This window comes from Chiloscyllium plagiosum, unplaced genomic scaffold, assembly GCF_004010195.1.
Source record: "Chiloscyllium plagiosum isolate BGI_BamShark_2017 unplaced genomic scaffold, ASM401019v2 scaf_163, whole genome shotgun sequence".
Lineage (NCBI taxonomy): Eukaryota > Metazoa > Chordata > Chondrichthyes > Orectolobiformes > Hemiscylliidae > Chiloscyllium > Chiloscyllium plagiosum.
This window is the reverse complement of record NW_025214028.1, coordinates 30,559-38,221: the sequence shown is the minus strand read 5'-3', so window position 1 is coordinate 38,221 and position 7,663 is coordinate 30,559. Positions and strand designations below refer to the sequence as shown.

The window sequence follows — 7,663 nt, the reverse complement described above, 5'->3', positions numbered from 1 at the left end:
GCCGAATAGATAATATCCTGTTAGATGCTCCAATTGACACCTAAGTCAATTCCATTCTCTGGGATGTCCATTATCCTGGTTTAGGTCATTGGAATAAATTTGCATTTGTATAGCACTTTTGAATCTTGCCGAAAAGAGACACATGTCACTGGAGCTTTATCTCATACTCATCAGGACTAATAAAACTCTGTATTCTCCCATGATGCTACATGAGGGAAAGGAGTTTTTTTTTGGTTTGGAATTCGATTCCGATTCACAGAGGTGTTGCCATGAATAAAGTACCAGGAAACTTCTAAGCTCCTGGATATTTTTTTAAAAAGACTTAAAACATATTCCTTTCAATGGTAGAATGAATCCATGGGTGTGAGTGGCAATGCTCATTTGACTGATGACTGATTCTTCATCCACCTATTATATTCTCAGGTACCTTCTCTCCAGTCCCAGCCCCTTCCATTTATCTTTCCACCCTGGAGGCTCCCTGCCTCATTCCTGATGAAAGGCTTTTGCCCAAAATGTTGATTTTCCTGCTCCTCGGATGCTGCCTGACCTGCTGTGCTTTTCCAGCACCACTCTGATCTTGACTCTGACCTCCAGCATCTTCAGTCCTCACTTTCACCTAGTTGATTCTTAAATGTGTTCGTGTCGCTGTTAACACACTCAGGATTCCTCAGCGATTGTTGTCCAATCTGGAATTGCATCTAACATCAGGACATGAATTGGACAGTGTGAATTTATGACATACTTTAAGGCAATTAAGTACTTCTGACGAATTGTAATTTTTCTATTGGGGGAAAGACAGAAGCCAACTTACACAAATCACATTCCCAGATGATAATTAAATGAATTAACATCTCTTCTGTTTGTTTGCAGAGGCAGATACTGACCAGGAGACAGAGAATTAAACTTTGCTGTTTTCAAGTTGCACTGTTTGATCTTTAATGCCCACATGAGAGGACAGCCAAGTCCTCAGTGTAATGTCTCATCCAAGTATTGAGGGGGTCCGGTAGAAAGCTTGGGACAATTACAGACAAAGAAAAACAATTCAGTCCATCAGCTGAAAACGAGCTGTATGGCTCCAACCCACTTTCCAACTCTGAGCCGACAACAGCACAGACTAAAGTATTTCAAGTGCTTATTCGGGCATTTTGCAAATGCAGTTAATCTTTCTGCATCTATTAACCTTTTAAGACGACGAGTTTCAGATCCCGCTATATTTTAGGTGGGGGAAAAATCCTCCCCGCCTCTTCTGCCATCCTTCCAGCAATTAGTTGAAACGTATGCCGTACCATGCCCACCTCCTCATCCCTTCCCACCTCCGCTCAATCCTCCCCTGTATATCCTCAATCCACCCCACCCTCTGAACCCATCACCTCCTCCCCTTCACTGCCTGTTTATTGATCTGACTGCTAAGGGGAAATGGATCCTTCCTAGATTTTGTGTTTAAAGTTACTGGAACAGAACCACGAATCCACAAACTTCCGCCTCGGAGTTAACCTCAGGGCAACAGCTGGCATTGGGGGGGGGGGGGGGGGGTGAGATATTCGACTAAAGGGAGTGTCGTAACCAAGACCAACTGTCAACGATCACGTCTGCGCCCATTTTCACGGCGAATAGGAAGGAAGGAGTGGACGCAAATACGTTTCTCCTCCTAACCTGACGGAGTGAGATTAACTAGACCAGACCCACCCTCACTAACCCCATGAGAATCAGCGACTGATGCACTCGCTATCGGAACGATGATGCCTCTTTTGGAGGGATTCAAAAAGAAACGAGGTGTTGGAATATTTGTGTTCATCCTCCCGAAGGATCCGCAAATGTGTGAAGGGGTGACAGTAATGAGAGACATCCTCGCTTTAAGGTTGCAGACGACACGGGAGCATGTGACAGGGGATGGGGGAGGGTTTGTGGGGCTGGTCATATGATCATCTTGACGGAATCAAAACAAACCCAGCAACAAAACTGAAGGGGAGAAGAGTGGGGGGGGTGGGGAAGGATTGCTTCAAGGATCTAGGTGTAGCGAACTTTTTCAGGAACCTGCTACAAAGTAAGTTAATTGTATCCGCGTGTGTCAGACTGGCGCTTTTTGGCTGGATCGCTATAATGTATCTGTTTTCTGTCTTTGTTGTTGCAGTCTTCCTGATCGGCTGTCTGGGTTGTTTCTCTCTCTCTCTCTCTCTCCCTTCGTTTATATATAGGTGCAGATATGAGTAAGCGTTGTTGGTGCACTTTTAGCATCCCCTTCCCCTCCGTGATCGCCCTCCGGAGTCGAGTATCAAGGCAGGGACACATTTTTGTGTTTGTTCCCGATTCGTTTCTGAGTCTGTCTTCCCGTAATTGGATTCACCACTCTTACCTAACATTGCAAATAGGAAATCTCTCTCTCTCTGTTAAACCTGGAAAAACACCAAATAATCTTGAGGTCACAAAATTACAACCAAGACACCCCCTAAAGTGAACTGTTGTTGCTTTTTGTGATAAATGTACAATTCAACTGGCATTCAGCTTCAGAGGCCGAGAGGCGGAAATAGTCCAAGCGGAGGCCCTCTCCCTCATCAGATTGGAGTTGTTTTTAAAGGGACACAGCGTTCGTGGCTGGGGCTGTTGGAAAAGAAGGTGCTGGGGTTCTGCTACTCCCCTGACATAATCCAAGCCACAAGTCGGGGAGGCCATTTTACCCAACCTGCCACAACTGTTTTAGGAATGAATCCAGTATAATCTGTTCTCGGCTGTTCCTCCCCAAATACCATTTGAAAAGTGCCCCAACTCTCTGAAGAAGTGCTCAAGTGACCTTTTCGCCGGTTTATCCTGCGGTTTAGGGTTAACTGTTTTGCGTCCCTTGCATAATACCCCGAGTGTTTTGATCTCGGAGGAGCTTTTCAATGCTGGAGAGAGATTTTATGCGTAATCTTTTTGACAGCACCCTCAATGAATCCGGCTCATTGCCTAGACATTGCATCAAGTCAGCCACTGGCGATACTGCAACTCGTGACAAATCATTCAATTTATTTCACTTTCCCAAAACATACAAAAAAGAAATTCTTAGGAAAACCAAAGACTCGATATTTCTTTTCCCCAATTACAACCACGATGATTTGTTTCAACTCAAATTAAAGGGTTTTTTTTCCTGAAATGTTCAGAGTTTTCACGTTTGATGGATTCCCAGCTTCAGAAATTGATCGAGATGCTGGAAGTTTGTGTATGTGAAGTAATACCAGTTTTGTTGCAAACCCCTGGTACTAGATTTAAATAAATTACTCAGGGAATAAGCAAATTTAATTCACTGGTTACAATACAGCGTTGTATGATGACATAGGACAAGGGAGGAGTGGGATAAGTATTGGAAGAATTTAATCTGAAGAAGGCGGCTTTGGTGGGGCTGTGTAGGGGCAGGAGGGCAGAGAATTACTGAAAGATGACAGCAAATTGATCAGTCTGACAGAGAGAGAAAGATCATTGACATTGTAGAAAAATTGACAGGGAAAAATACAAATGCCTGTAGTGGCGGGGGAAAAGATCAATGAGAGAATAGTAAATGGTTGATGTGAAAGTAAGGGCAGGATAATGGCAGGAACAGGGACGTCAAAGTCAATCTGATCGCAGTCAGAAACAAATAGTCAACAGTGTGGCAGTAAAGTGATGGGAGAGAGCAAGAGAACCTGAGTAATTGTAAAAAGAAGAAATAAAGTGAATGAAAAGGAAGATCTGGGTAACTGAAAATGAGGAGAGGTGTTAGAATAGATGAAGAAAATCAGGATAATTGGGAAGAGATCAGAATAATGACTGGAATGTTAAATAAGTATATGAATAGGAACAGTTTGGAGGGATATTGAGACAGGAGTAGGGAAGTGGAATACTTTGGGATTATGTTTAGCATGTTTATGTTTGGAACGAAGGGTCTGTTTCTGTGCTTCATAACAATATTTGAAGACTAATGACTGGAAAAGGAAGGGAGAGATTATAGAAATGAATAGAAGGTGTCAGGGAGACAGAGATTATGATTAATAAATAAATAACTATAATGGCAGTATTGTATACTGACAGGGAATATGGAACACATGTTTGAGACAGCATGGTCATTTTTTAATTGATTTAATGTCTATGTCCCTGTGATGTGAGGTCAGACAGCATTGCATCAGAATCTAGAATTTGCCAAAGCTTTGACAGAGAAAGGGATGGAGAGTAATATTAGAGATCTGGAAGTAGGTGATCCCTTGGGGATTCTAAGAGTTTTGATCCCAAAACAAAAGCAAAAAAAACTGTAAATGTTGTAAATCTGGAATAAAAACCGAAAGGGCTGGACAAACTCTGGTTTGACAGCATCTGTGGAGAGAGAGAAACTGAATTAATGTTTTGAGTTTGATATGATTCTTCATCAGAACTAAAGGGAATGGAAAAGTGGTGAATTTTCTGCTGTAGAAAAATGCAGGTAGGAGCCGGTGGAACAGAAAGGGTCAGACAGTGAGGGAGATTAGAGATCACAAGGGTCACAGAACAAATGTAAAGGGAGTGGTGATGGTTGTACAGATGAGAGATTTGGAGTAAGGGGATCAAAGGTAACAGAGGTGGGGGGGAGGTGAAGGCAGGAGAACAGGGTTGAGAAACAGCTAATCCATGGATTGAGTGGTGGAGCAGACCTCAATGGGCTGAATGGCCTAATTCTGTTGCTATATCTTATGGTCCAGAACAGACGTTAATAGTAGAATGAAGTTTAGCTCTGCTAAAGGAAAAACTAAGAATACCTGACTCTGGAGCAATCAAAAGGAGGGCAGAAAGGTTTTGGATGTTCAGTTCAGAATGGTGTTGCGTTAACAGTTTGTTGCAAAAAATAATGGCTTTGTTCGTCACTTTGTTTTGACTGAAGGAACTGGCTGTCATAGAATCAGAATTGTTAGGATGCAGAAGGCGGCCATTTGGTCCATCATGTCTGCACCAGTCTTCGAGGACTCAATATTACATAGCGCTCTGTGGAGGGGAACAGAGAGAGGAGGGGCTGGGTACTATCACCGAAATAGTTGGAGTTTTGTAAGCCAAGGCAATTGAAAGATATGAATCGTAGACTGGAAAACAGTTAAGTTGCAGAACTCCCTGATCAAATTGATGACAAGAGTAGGTCTGAATGGTCAGCTCCTGTTCTGAAATGTTCCACCTTGAGGGCATAGGTTTAGGCTAAGAGGGGAAAGATTTAAAAGGTACCTAAATGGCAACATTTTCATGCAGGATGATGCGTGTATGGAATGAGCTGCCAGAGGAAGTGATGGAGGCTAATACAATTGCAACATTTAAAAGGCATCTGCAAGGGTATATGAATAGGAGGGATATGGGCCAAGTGCTGGCAAATGGGACTCGATTATTTTAGGATATCTGGTTGGCATGGACAACGTTTGTGAGCAGATTTGTAGCTCGGGTGCTCGTTGTTGTGGTTCTGGGAATTTGTGTTGCAGATGTTTTGTCCCCTGTCTAGGTGACATCCTCAGTGCTTGGGAGCCTCCTGTGAAGCGCTTCTGTGATCTTTCCTCTGGCATTTGTAGTGGTTTGAATCTGCCGCTTCCGGTTGTCAGTTCCAGCTGTCCGCTGCAGTGGTCGGTTTATTGGGTCCAGGTCGATGGCATGGACGAGTTGGACCAAAGAGTCTGTTTCTGTGCTGTACATCTCTATGACTCTGTTTAGTGCATCAGTGGAAGGTGACCCCATCTCCGGAGGCAATTTGGTAGATAAGGAAGAGGAGTGGGTTGAAGAAAGATCCCAGAGGTAACAATGTGGGAACAAGTAGATTGATCCTAGTGGATGGGTAGGAGTGAAATGAAGTGAGAGCAGCCCTGCAGAGCTGGACAATGGAGGAGAGGCACTAAGGAGAATGATACGGTTGAGTCTAATCAAAGGCTCAAGGCAAGTCAAGATGAGGAAGGGTTCTGGTCCTGGAACATTGCATTCTGACTTTGGTTTACGGCTTGTGACAGGAGCAGAAATCCAATTGTAGAGATCTAGATTGAGAGTTGTGCGAATGGTTTTGAGAAGACTGAACTATGTTGAAGGAAAGGGAACCTGGAGTTGGGTCAATAGTTGGTTTTTAAAAAAAGGGTGAGCTTCTGGGGATGAGAATGACAGTGACTAGTTTGATGGAGAAGGAGGAGGCCAGGAAAGGAGCTCGAGTGTAGTGAGAACAGAATCTGGAGGGAGACAGGTTGGGTCCTGTAGATAAGATAAACTCCAACTGGGGGAGATGGGGAGGAACAGGGAGGAACAGGTGCAGAGGACAGGGGGCCCTGGAGTGAAGTTTGGTTTGGTGGGAAAGGGGAGAAAGCCTGGGTAGCATCAGCAGAAGAAAGTGAATGAATTATTTTGAGCTGAGTACAGATAGACAGACAGGGAGAAGTGGTTGTAAGGAATTTGTTGGTAGTGGAGACAAGAAGCCAGAGGTTTTGATTACTCTTCAGAATGATCCTGGAATACTGAGCTGTTTTGGCTGAAGAGAGGGAAATCTAACGCTGTCATTCAATAGATCTGTTGATGGCTGTTCAACCCAGCTGTGCATCTGTTAGGCTGAAGCATGTGGCAGAGAGAAAGGCCAGAATGGGAGCCAGTGAGAGTTTTACTGCGGAAGATGGCATCCAAAGGTAGATGAGCAGTTCTAAAACTGGAGACGAATTAGCAGGTGCAAGATTAGATAAAATGGGCATTTATAGCTTGAGATGTGGTGAGAGACAGACTGGGATCAGTAATCATTGTATTGAGAGAAATATCAGGATAATTACTGAAAGGGGAGCCAGAAATAAAAAATAATGGTAAAGACCATGGTAAAGGTAATGAGTGAAAATAAGCAGGGGTTAAAACTGAGATAACATTGGAAAAGGGTAAGATCTGGGTAATAACAAGGAGAGAGAGTGTATTGAGTAAATTTAAGCTCAGGAACATCTCAGTGGACAGTGTGCTGTAACTTGTACAAAGTGCCATGTATTAATCAGTCTGCTGCTCAATGAGCAATACCTCACATTGTAAGGTTCTCGTTTCTTGTTTTAAAACCCCCATGGCCTCCAGTCTCTCCCTGTTGCAATTTTGTTCAGGTCTACAACGCTCTGAGCTCAGTTGGCTGGATGGTTGGTTTGAGATGCAGACATTGCGAGTTCAATTCCTGTACCAGCTGAGATAACCTTCTCAATCTTGCCACTTACCTGAGGTGTGGTGATCCTCTGGTTAAACCAGTTGACTCTCTCACACACTCTCACGCTCACACACACTCTCACGCTCACACACACTCTCACGCTCACACACACTCTCACGCTCACACACACTCTCACGCTCACACACACTCTCACGCTCACACACACTCTCACGCTCACACACACTCTCACGCTCACACACACTCTCACGCTCACACACACTCTCACGCTCACACACACTCTCACGCTCACACACACTCTCACGCTCACACACACTCTCACGCTCACACACACTCTCACGCTCACACACACTCTCACGCTCACACACACTCTCACGCTCACACACACTCTCACGCTCACACACACTCTCACGCTCACACACACTCTCACGCTCACACACACTCTCACGCTCACACACACTCTCACGCTCACACACACTCTCACGCTCACACACACTCTCACGCTCACACACACGCTCACGCTCACGCACACACTCTCACGCTCAC

The 7,663-nt window shown here is 44.4% G+C and overlaps 1 long non-coding RNA gene across 3 annotated transcripts in view; it reads left to right on the top strand.

Annotated features, from left to right (window-relative positions):
* The first annotated feature begins 1,929 nt into the window (after positions 1 to 1,929).
* The window catches only part of LOC122547782, a 27,412-nt gene continuing 21,678 nt past the window's right edge, over positions 1,930 to 7,663 (top strand). Inside the window, exon 1 of one of the 3 annotated variants that reach the window (XR_006311090.1) lies at positions 1,930 to 2,044. This is a non-coding gene — a long non-coding RNA (uncharacterized LOC122547782). The remainder of the gene's footprint in view (positions 2,045 to 7,663) is intronic. The other 2 variants (XR_006311088.1, XR_006311089.1) reach the window with 2 other exon arrangements.